Here is a 12683-nt window from a genome sequence, read left to right as displayed (position 1 = left end):
AATAGGAACCCCTGGATCGCAGCCGGGAAACAAAGACAGTCAGTGACCAAAACCAGCTGCCGTGGACGAATGCACCGCTGTGTATGCTGAGGGGTGCCAGTCCTTTTGCCTATGCTTGGCTTTGTATTGCCTCACACAGGATGAGCTCTGCAGATCCTTCTGCTCTGCATGCTTGCAAAACCAAACTGACACACCCAACCCTCTGTTGCAGGGGTTTCTACAAGCAACCTGTGGCTGTAGACCACATGGAAAACATGGCCAGGAAGGAAACAGACAGCGCCACTACCATCCTGTAGTCCATTTCAAAAATAAAAGCCCAGAGCAGGTTTTCTTAAATTTGCCTTGGACAGATAGCTTGTTCAAGACCAACACTAACTTTTATTTTGCATTTCAATTACAGCTATGCCTGTGACTGCTATGCACTACTGCGGCCTCAATATGCTACTGTGCCCATCCTGTGGGGCACATAGCGATACACACATATGACACAGGATGCTGCCTCACAATACAAATAAAAATTGTAAGGCTCATTTTGAGTTTGCAAAAAGATATGTTGGAGTCTCCCCAAATGTATGGAGGAAGATGCTGTGGTCAGATGAGACCAAAATTGAACTGTTTGGCCACCAAGGTAAATGTCTAGCATCAAACCAACCCAGCTCATCACCCCAAGAGAATCATAGTGGTGGTAGAATCAGGCTGTGGGGATGTTTTTCGGAAGCATGGAGAGGGAAAATGGTTCGAGTCTAGCTGAAGATGCATGGTGCAAACTACAGGGATATTCTTGAACAAAACCTGTTTCAGTCTGTCAGTGATTTGAAACTGGGACAGAGGTTGTCCTTCCAACAAGACAATGCCCCAAACCATACTGCTAAAGCAACACTCAAGTGGTTTAAGGAAAAACATAAAGGTTTTGGAGTGGCCTAGTCAAAGCCCAAACCTTAATTCAATTGAGAATCTATGATCAGTCTTGAAGATTGCTGGAGCAATTTTGCCTTGAGGAATGGGCAAAATTCCTAGTTGCAAGATGTGAAAAGCTCATAGAGATTTATCCAAAGTGACTTGCAGCTGTGTTTACTGCAAAAGGAGGATCTACAAAGTACTAACTTTGGGGGGATGGATAGTTATGTACACTAAAGTTTTCAGTAATATTGTTATTTTTGTTGTTTGCTTCACAATAAAAAGAAAACCAATTGCTCACAGTTGTAGGCATGTTCTTTACATGAACTGATTCACATCCTAAAAAAACATTGAAATTCCCGGGTGTAAGGTAGCAAAACATTAAAAATGTCAAGGGGTGAATACTTTCGCAAGACACTGAAAATATGCAGAAATAATTTCACCAGAAAAACATAAATAGAGTAACATATACATCAATGATGCTGAATACATGAAAGTTTTTGTGTGTGCATTCTGCAAAGAGAGGGAAAGATTGAGGATAAAGATTTCTCTCAGACGTGTTAATGAGTAAAGATGTGAAGGGCTATAGCTAGTGTAGCTCTCCATATGTAGTGTGGATATTTAAGGAGTCTGTACATAAAATAACTCCCCCACAAGTGACCCTAATTTGGAAACTACACCCCTCAATGAACTTATCAAGATGTGTGGTGAGCACCTTGAACCCCCAGGTGCTTCACAAAAGTTTATAACGTTTATCCGTGAAAATAAAAAAAATCACAATTTTCCTACAAAAATGCTTTTGGTCCCAAATTTTGCATTTTCACAAAAAATGCAGCATAAATGCAGAAATTGCAGCACACATTTTATTGTACAATTTCTCCTGAGTACGCCAATACCCCATGTGTGGGGGGAAACTACTTTTTAGGCAAACGGCAGGGCTCAGAAGGGAAGGAGTGCCATTTGACTTTTTGTATGTAACATTTGCTGGAATAATTAGAGGATACCATGTCTAGTTTGTAGAGCCCCTGATGTTTCTAAAAAGAAACCCCCCACAAGTGACACCATTTTGGAAATTAAATTCCTCAGGGTACTTATCTCAATGTTTGGTGAGCACCTTGAACCCCAAGTTGCTTCACAGAAATTTATAACGTAGAGTCATGAAAATAAAAAAATCACATTTTTCTCACAAAAATGTTTTTAGCCCCACTATATTTTCACGTGGATAACAAGAGTAATTGTACACATTTTGTTGTGAAATTTCGCCTTAGCACGTCAATACCCCATATGTTGGGGAAAACTACTGTTTGGTAGCAGGGAAGGGCTCAGAAGATAAAAAGCACCATTTGACTTTTTGAATGTAAAATTTGCTGTAATAATTGGTGGACACCATGTCGTGTTTGGAGAGGCCCTGATATGCCTAAACAGTAGAAACCACCCACAAATGACACCATTTTGGAAACCAGATGCATCAGGGATCTTATCTGGATATGTAGTGAGCTACTTGAACCCGCAGCTGCTTCACAGAGGTTTATAATGTGGAACCAGGAAAATTTTAAAAAAAACACATTTTTCCCACAAAAATGTTCTTTTAGCCCCAAATTTTTAATTTTTCAGTGACTCCATTTTGGAAACTAGACCCCTCAAGGAATTTATCTAGATGTGTGATGAGCACCTTGATTCCACAGATGCTTCACAGAATTTAACAACGTTGATCTGTGAAAATGAAAAAAATATGTTTGTCCCACAAAAATGTTGTTTTAGCCCAAAATGTTTTCATTTTCAAAAGGACAACAGGAAAAAATGGACCCAAAAATGTGTTTTGCAATTTGTCCTGAGTATGCCGATACCCAAAACCTATTTTTGAGGTACAGTGCAAAGCTCAGAAGGAAGGGAAGAATCGCCAAATTGGAGTTCAGATTTTTCTGGACTGGTTTGAGAGTGCCATGTCAAATTGGCAGAGCCCCTGAGGTGCCAGAACAGCAGAACCCCCATTATAGACCCCATTTTACAAACTATACCTCTCAATGAATTTATTTAGGGGTGCAGTGATCATATTGACACCACAGGTTTGCAACTGAATTTTATACCATTGAGCAGTGAAGAAAAAAATAATTAAATTTTTACCACCAAAATTTTGTTTTAGCCCCAGAATTTACATTTTCCCACTGGGAAATGGGTAAAATGGCACTAAAATTTGTCCGACAATTTCTGCTGAATGTATAAATATACTATATGTGACTGTACAGTACTGCTTAGCCACACAGCGAGAATTGGGAGAGACGAAGTACTAGCTGCCTCCTGGAGTGCAAATTTTTCTAGAATACTTTGCAGGCTCCATATGCAGAGCTCCTAAGTGCTAGAAAAGCTGAATCCCCTTCAAGTGACCCCATTTTGGAAAAGACAGACACCACCAGATGATAGGCAGACAGCGTCCACAGTGTCTCGATCTGCCTCATCATAGGCAATCTTCTGCCGGAGGTTCTTTCTGAATCACGTATTTCTGAGATTTACATGGAAATCCTGTGGAGACAAGGGGGTGAGTGGGTGCTCTAGTCTGCTGGCCCGAGACCACATGGACCAGGGATCATCCCACTAAATGCCTGCTTGCATATTCTCGAGGGTGAGGGTAAAACAGCATGGCAATACTTCATTGAACCCCCAAACAGACAATAACATAGAGAACAGTCCTAGCAAAATACCCACGATTGTGCACAATTAAAAGATTACAGAGTCTCACCCTTCTGCAGACTTGCCTGAAACAGAGCAGCTGCGACTTCGGGGCTTCCAGCGCCGACAACCCCCACCAGTATCACCCAACTTTTGGTGGGCACCCACAGAAAGTAGGTATCGACAAGCTTAGAAATTTGACAGGCCATTGATGCACGCGGCAAGGTGACCAGATGGTTACAACCTGGCTTTTCCTTACGCCTCCACGGAGACAGGTGACCAGATGGTCCCAACCTGGCTTCTCCAAACGTATCCATGGGAGGTCAGATGAACGGATGGTCTCAATCTGGTTCCCACAAAGGCCTCCATGGGTCCAGGTTACCGGAGGGTCACAATCCTGGCTTCACCAAATGAATCCATGGGTTCCAGGAGACTGGAGGGTCACAACCTGGATTTTCCAAACATCTTCATGGAGCCAGGTGACCACATGGTCCCAGCCTGGCTTCACCAAACGTATCCATGGGGGTCAGTGATAGCTAAGGGAGCAGATCTGTATACTTTTAGCTGGGGCTGTGGTCCTCTAAGCTGAAATCCTGGAGAATGTTAAATATGTCACCCTCTTGATGGCGCCAATGTATCAATTATAAGGGTACTATGGAATCTGATTGAGTGGGATAACACGAGACTGAAACCAAAGCTGATGTAAATAAGTATATTAAGAAGTGAAACAAAACTAACATAGCACTTACTTCAATAGTAACAAAAACACAGCACAGTATAGAAAGATGAAAGTGAAGCAAAATTAACAGAGCACTTCCTGCAATAGTAATGAAAACACAGCACAGCATAGAATGATGCAAGTGAAGCAAAACTAACAGAGCACTTCCTGCAATAGTAACAAAAACACAGCACAATATAGTAATGTCCAGTGAAACTGAAGAGGGGGGCGCAACCGCTAATATGAACCAGTCCAACTGTAATGTGATGCAGGTGCGCACTAGGCACTGAACGTGAGAGTCCAGCAATATATACAAGAAGAAGCACATGGCAATTAATGAGGAAGTCCAGCAATATTATGGATGAGCACGCACACTGCACTAACGTGTAGAAGTCCAGCAATCATATAGGTGAAAATGCACACGGCACCTAGACGTAGAAGTCCAGCAATTCACAGGAGTAGCATTAACAGGGGAAGGTCATCACATGTACCTTTTGGGCTGAAAGTCCCGCAAAAGTCCATCGCTACAGTCCACACAAACACAGACCAAGGGAAGATGGTGATGTCAGGATTCCTTAATGGCCATAGCAGTTCCAGAGGTGAACAGCACCTCACTAGAAGTCCAGATAGCAGATATCAGGGAGACGTGCAGGGGACTGTAGGCAGCAGAGCATGAAGAGGAGGAGTGCTGAGTAACGAGCAGCAGCAGGGAGTCCACCAGTAGACAGGCAGGAGCTCAAGATCCAATAGCAACAAAATACCCTGGCAAAGAGGAACACACGACCTGGACTTAAATCACAAAACAGACAGGAAGTTCCATGACAGGGCGAGATACAAGACCCCATCTTTAATAAGGGCAAACAAGCACAAAGGAAAGTCCAGAATCCTTACAGCCACGTTGTCCTGGTAGGGTACTCCTTTATGGAGTCATGGTGTCCTGGCTGTTGTTCTGTCGAGTCACACTTCATACAGAGGCATATGCCCCTTAAATAGTTCACAACTGTACTTCAAGCCATCATCCACAGATCAAGGGGAAGGTGTGATGAGATTAACTTGCATTGTTTGAGTAATTAATCAATCTGCATAGTTTGTACTTCTCTGTTTATCAGGTCAACAAACTAGCTGGTCTGGTACAATGTGTAATCAACATATTAACAAGCATCTATTGGCCAATTACCTTCAAAGATAGCAAACAATGAGTTGCAGCAAACGGCAACTCAAAAGTCAATATCCAGGCTCATATAAACAATAGTCTGTGTTTCTTGACCAACCAAAGAAAAACACATCAATTCAATAGTCAACATAAAGATAATATCCTGAAGACTGTAGACTGAACTGACCTATGGCCCCAATTACACTAACCTGTGACCTTATCAGCATAAGCGTTCACACTAGACTGTAAGTTGGCTGGTCCCTGCATTTACACTTAATTATGGACTAAGGAAAGTTGGAGTGACATTGGGTTTATTATTGTTGGATTTTTGGGTATATAGCATGGGGGGTTGCTCGGAGGGCAGGTATAAGATTCTGGTTAGGTCACTAATTCAACTGCTGGATGACTGACAAGTATGGATACATTCTTGGATGTTACTTACTCTTCTGCCCAGAAAGTGAGTTTAATAGGTAATTTAATTTTGTGGTGTAGCAGAAGGCCTGATTATCTGGCAGGGAATCTGTTGTTTTTCTTTCTAATCTTTCACAGTTTACTAATAAATCTAGAAAATCAGTTTAACATATATTATGTTTGAATGTTATCATACAATTTGCATGTAGTCAGGCTGATTATTTATTATACACCACAGCAATATATTTTAGGTATCTGCCTTTCATTGTGTGTATTGATATCAAATATTAATTTGTGAGTGCTTGGAAGAAATGATACGCTTAGCAGATCTTCTGGAAGAAACAAAATATTTATTTTAGCAATCTGGTATTGGAAGGAATGTGTTGCCAACTAATCTAAACAGGCACAAGACGATGTCAAAATAAATACCAGTAGATATGCTCAGTAAGTTATATCAAGCATCCACCTCCTGACAGAACAGTTTAGGGGCAAATGCTTAGCTTTGCTGAAGATAACATAAGTCCCATAAAATGATGTCTGTATAATATAATGAAACAAGTAATATGTGCAACATGGTAAAAGCAGTGACCTAAACAGGCATTACATCAAATTATAACTGTTTCTCCAATAACATAGTTATAGTTGGAAGCTAATTACCACTCTGTTTAAGTGGTTAAAATGCAAGAATTATAGATATCTCTGTTCCCAGTACCAACATGTGCAATGTTACTAGCTACTAGGTCACCATAACTCCTAGCCATCCTTGATAGGTGGGACTGTCCCATTTTAGGGGTCAGTCCTGCTGTCCCGGCACGTGAGGGCTATTTCCCGACTTCACTCAATCTCTCTTCGCTCCCGTCCTCATCATTCCATAGCTCCTTATCCCAGAGCTGGCATCTCTGCACATATTTACATTAATTAAATAAACAATTCTCTTCTCTTCATCTGGTCTCCCTAGGAATCAAACTCACACTGTTACAGGTGTGTCACATCTTGTTGTGACCCCTGAGGGATCTGGAATCAGAAGGTCCCACCATTTTTTTTTAGATCGCAGGCCCTCTTTACCTTGAACTGAAGTGGATTTACTTTCGCTCAGTGGTGAAAGGGTTAAGGACACTTTTTCTTCTGGCTGTGAACTTGGAGCTTAAGTTCTCACCTGCAGTACCTTGTGACCACTCCCTCCCTCTAAAAAAATAAATGCTAGCTTCATCCCTTGCTGGTTATAGTTCATCTATAAAGACCTATTTGAAGGAGCCTGGCTCTGGAGAAGCTGAGGAGTTTGTTACAGTTGCAGCAGTGAAGTTTCCTGTTGGTGAACTAGAGGAGTGCTGTTTGTTGTGTCTTTCCCATTGTTTGTCATACCTTCCTCATGTTGTCATCTTTTTGTAGTACTGGGACTAGTGTCTTACTAGCCTACGCACTATAGCACTAAAAAAATTACGATCAAAAAATCCCAAAACATTTTACAAAATTAGAAAAAACTTTTATTAAGTATATCACAGATGCATGGAGAAGGGAAGGAAAAAAGGGGAAGGCAGAATCACATGTACACATGAACAAAAAGAGGCGCACATGCTACCAAAAAAGGGAGTGAACAATATTCACATCAATGATATGACAAATGATAGTACTAACCCATTACATTGCACATTCCCAAATGGCCTAATGAACAGAACCTATATTATGTAGTAGGCATATGTAATTAGTGAGCAATCATCATTAGAACCTGATCAGATGGCCAGGGACAATCTGTAGCAGTGTGCCCTCAACAACGAGCGATTCGGCCAGCACAAGCCTTTGTCAAGATGACCCCTTGACAAAGGCTTGTGCTGGCCGGAACGTGCGTCGGGGAGGGCGCACTGCTACAGATTGTCCCTAGCCATCTGATCAGGTATACTAATGATGATTGCTCACTAATTACATATGTAATATCTGTATATTGTCAGCTCAATTAAAATGATAAATAATTTCCTTATTTCAAAAATTGGTTTTATCAATGGCAAAATCTTTCTGTTTCATAACCTGGGGAAACTTGAATAATTTTACATATCCACACACGTGGTCAAAATTGTTGGTACCCCTCGTTTAATTACAGAAAAAACCCACAATGGTCACAGAAATAACTTTACTCTGACAAAAGTAATAATAAATCAAAAATCTATGAAAATGAACAAATGAAAGTCAGACATTGCTTTCCAACCATGCTTCCACAGAATAAAAAAAAACAAAAAAACTCATGAAATAGGCCTGGACAGAAATCATGGTACCCCTGAAAATAATATAACAAAAGGTACATGTTAAATAAAGGTGTGTCCACTAATTAGCATCACAGGTGTCTACAATCTTGGAATCAGTGAGTGGGCCTGTATAGAGGGCTACAGATACTCACTGTGCTGTTTGGTGACATGGTGTGTATCACACTCAATATGGACTAAAGAAAGTGAAGGAAAGAGTTGTCTCAGGAGAATAGAAAGAAAATTATAGACAAACATGTTAAAGGTAAAAGTTATAAAACCATTTCCAAGCAACGTGATGTTCCTGTGACAACAGTTCCACATATTATTCAGAAATTTAAGTCCATGGAACTGTAGCCAACCTTCCCGGAACTTGGCCACAGGAGGAAAATTGAAGACAAATCAAAGAGAGAGATAATACGAATGGTAACAAAAGAGCCCAGAAATACTTCTAAACAGATTAAAGGTGAACTTCAAGCTCAAGGAACATCAGTGTCAGATCGCACCATCCGTGGTTGTATGAGTCAAAGTGGACTTCATGCGAGATGATCAAGGAGGACACCATTGTTGAAAAAAATCATTAAAAAAAAATCCAGACTGAAATTTGCCAAACTAAATGTTGACAAGCCACAAAGCTTCTGTGAGAATGTCCTATGGACAGATAAGACAAACATGGAACTTTTTGGCAAGGCACATCAGCTCTGTGTTCACAGATGGAAAAATGAAGCATATTAAGAAAAGAACACTGTCCCTACTGTGAGACATGAAGGAGGCTCTGTTATGTTCTGGGGCTGTTTTGCTGCATCTGGCACAGGGTGTCTAGAATCTGTGCAGGGTACTATGAAATCTCAAGACTATCAAGGGATTCTAGAGAGAAATGTGCTGCTCAGTGTCAGAAAGCTTGGTCTCAGTCGCAGGTCATGGGTTTTGCAACAGGATAATGACCCAAAACACACAGGTAAAAACACCCTAGAATGGTTAAGAGGAAAACATTGGACTATTCTGAAGTGGCCTTCTATGAGCCCTGACCTAAATCCTATTGAGCATCTTTGGAAAGAGCTGAAACATGCCGTCTGGAAAAGGCAACCTTCAAACACAATACAACTGGACCAGTTTGGTCTTGAGGAGTAGGCCAAAATACCTGTCGAGAGGTGGAGAAGTCTCATTGACAGTTACAGGAATCGTTTGATTGCAGTGATTGCCTCAAAAGGTTGAACAACAAATTATTAAGTTAAGGGTGCCATCATTTCTGTCCAGGCCTAGTTCATGAGTTTTATTTTGTTTTTAAATTCTGTGGAAGCATGGTTGAAAAGCAATGTCTGACTTTCATTTGTTCATTTTCATAGATTTTTTATTTATAATTATTTTTTCCAGATTCAAGTAATTACTGTGACCATTGTGGGTTTTTCTGTCATTAAATGAGGGGTACCAACAATTCTGACCACGTGTGTGTGATCTAAATGTCATTATGCAACTTTTATTAAATAAACTTTAGAGTTTCTGAAAATGCGTTGTACATGCTGTTGCATTTTTGTCTGTATTTTGCCTCATATTTGTTGCCTGATGTGAACATTACGTATATTTCTACTAGTGTAATGGACTTTTGTAGAGCTTTATCTTGGACTATTGAACTGTTTAAATGTAATGTTGTTAGTCATTGCTACTGTGTCTTCATTAGAATCACCTTCATGTCACCCAACAGTCCTTAGAGCTGAAATAAGTACCAAACACATGCATTCACTAATGACTAGAGAAGGGGCAAACAAGACCTTCAAAATACTTTTACAGTCATTTTAAATGGTTTGGGTTAAATACTCATTTCAAGGCCAGTAAAACTAATAAGTTCCAGTTCAGGCATTTTTCATTAGCTCATCATGATTCATTAACCACCATTCATTATTGCTGATTAATTTGCTCGTGCTCAGACAAACAGATGAGAACCCTTTAACTTCTGAGTCAGATACAAGAAATATACCTTGGCAAATGTGAGCATAATTTACATTGACTCATTTTATAGACCTTTTATGAGGAGGATCAATTCATCGAATGTATTGAAGTAATGTTTTTTTTCAACCTACAATTAGATAAGAGATATTAATGTAAAACTCCAATAAATATATATATCTAGACTTACAGTTTACTAAATATATTCATCATTACTGTTATGCACTCGTCTCATCTACAGGGCCGGGATCTCCTCCCTTCCCCTGTGACAACCATCCCTTTTTGGGCTCTACTTTGGGTCTTACAATTGCCTTGGCGTTCCACAGTAACATCATCTCCCAAAACCTTTGAATGCCAGTATTTATCCATCCATAAATGTACTTCTCTCCCAACCCTAACTTACAACCTCATATATTTCTATAAGGCTGGAGGTTCAAGATTTAGCAGACTCTGGAGTTTTGGTACATTGTCTACTGTTCAGGGACACCTGCATAAATCTGGAATTCATGGAAGAGTCATCATAAGAAAACCTCTCCTACATTGTCACCATCGATGTAAATACTTATGTCACAAAAAATAAGAAAAGTATTCAAGGAGTGATACTTTTATTGGCTAAGGCCTGTTTTACACATCCTTTTTTTGCATCCGTTTGCATCCGTCAGAGTGTGAAAAAATGGATCAGTTTCTGTTTTGCCGCAAACGGATGCAAACGGATCTGTTTTTTTGACAGATCCGTGGTAGCCGCTAATGGAAGTCTATGGGACTAAAAAACGGATCCGCCAAAAAAAGACGGATCCGTTTTTTAACAGAATCCAACGGATTTTGACGGATTTACAAAAACGGAAGTGTAATCCAGGCCTTACCAGAGAAATTATATTTGCAAGCTTTCAGGGCTCAGAAGGCCCTTTCATCACACTATTTACAAGTGAATTACTGAGAAGAGATGGCAACATTTACCAGTAACCCCTTAGTGACAGAGCCATTTTGCAGCTTAATGACCAGGCCAATTCTTACAATTCTGACCACTGTCACTTTATGAGGCTATAACTCTGTAATGCTTTAACGGATCCCACTGATTCTGAGACTGTTTTTTTCCTGACATATTTTACTTCATGTTAGTGGTAAAATTTCTTTGATATGACTTAGGTTTAGTTATGAAAAAAAGGAAATATGGCAAAAATTTAGAACATTTTGCAATTTTCAAACTTTGAATTTTTTTGCCCTTAAATCAGAGCGATATGTCACACAAATTTCTTAATAAATAACATTTCCAACATGTCTACTTTACATCAGCACAATTTTGGAAACAAAATTTTTTCTTGTTAGGAAATTTTTACAACAAAATTTAAAAACCATTTTTCTTAGGGACCACATCATTTTTAAAGTCATTTTGAGGGGTGTACGTGACAGAAAATACCCAAAAGTGAAACCATTCTAAAAACTAGACCCCTCAAGGTGCTCAAAACCACATTCAAGAAGTTTGTTATCCCTTTACGTGCTTAACTTTTTTTTGCAAAAAAATTACTTCAGAACCAATTTTTTTTTATTTTCACAACTGTTAAAAGAGAAAATGAACCACAAAATTTGTTGTGCAATTTCTCCTGAATATGCAGATATCCCATATGTGGGGTAAACCACTGTTTGGGCGCATGGCAGAGCTCGCAAGGGAAGGAGCGCCGTTTGACTTTTTCAACGCAGAATTGGCGGGAATTGAGATCGGATGCCATGTTGCGCTCGGAGAGCCCCTGATGTGCCTAAACAGTGGAAACCCCCAACAAGTGACCCTTTTTTGGAAACTAGACCCCTTACGGAACTTATCTAGATGTGTGGTGAGCACCTCCAAGTGCTTCACAGAAGTTTATAACCTAGAGCCGTGAAAATAAAAAATCATTTTTTTCCATAAAAATGATCTTTTCGCCCCCCAATTTTTTTTTACAAGGGTAACAGGAGAAATTAGACCCCCAAAGTTGTTGTGCAATTTGTCCTGAGTATGCCCATACCCCATATGTGGGGGTAAACCACTGTTCGCGAGCATGGCAGAGCTCAGAAGGGAAGGACCAACGTTTTACTTTTTCAATGCAGAATTGTCTGGAATTGAGATTGGACGCTATGTCGCATTTGGAGAGCCCCTGATGTGCCAGAACAGTGAAAAAACTCACAAGTGACCCCATTTTTTTTTGCAGTTTTTTTTTTTGCAGTTTTTGCAGGTTTTTGCAGTTAGACAATGCATTGAAGCTGATGTTCCTCTCTTCTCTTCTTCACACAGGTATTTCATTCCATCATCCATGTGTGCTGTCTGACAAGTGTGAACTGCATCATATAGTGCCAGATATTTTTATGGTATTTCATTCCATCATCCATGTGTGCTGTCTGACAAGTGTGAACTGCATCATATAGTGCCAGATATTTTTATGGTATTTCATTCCATCATCCATGTGTGCTGTCTGACAAGTGTGAACTGCATCATATAGTGCCAGATATTTTTATGGTATTTCATTCCATCACTCCTGTGGTGGGTCTTTATTTTTTTTTCTATTTGGTTTCTGCTTTGAAGTGTAGAAAGGGTTTTTTTTTTTTTTTTTTCCCTTTCTCAGTTTGATGGCCTTGTCCAGCGTTAGTTATTTACCCTGCATAGTAATGCCTGCTCTGGCCTTGTGCT

Source organism: Dendrobates tinctorius, unplaced genomic scaffold (assembly GCF_039654945.1).
Source record: "Dendrobates tinctorius isolate UK_male_01 unplaced genomic scaffold, ASM3965494v1 ptg000035l, whole genome shotgun sequence".
Taxonomy (NCBI): domain Eukaryota; kingdom Metazoa; phylum Chordata; class Amphibia; order Anura; family Dendrobatidae; genus Dendrobates; species Dendrobates tinctorius.
Note: the sequence above shows the minus strand (reverse complement) of the source record.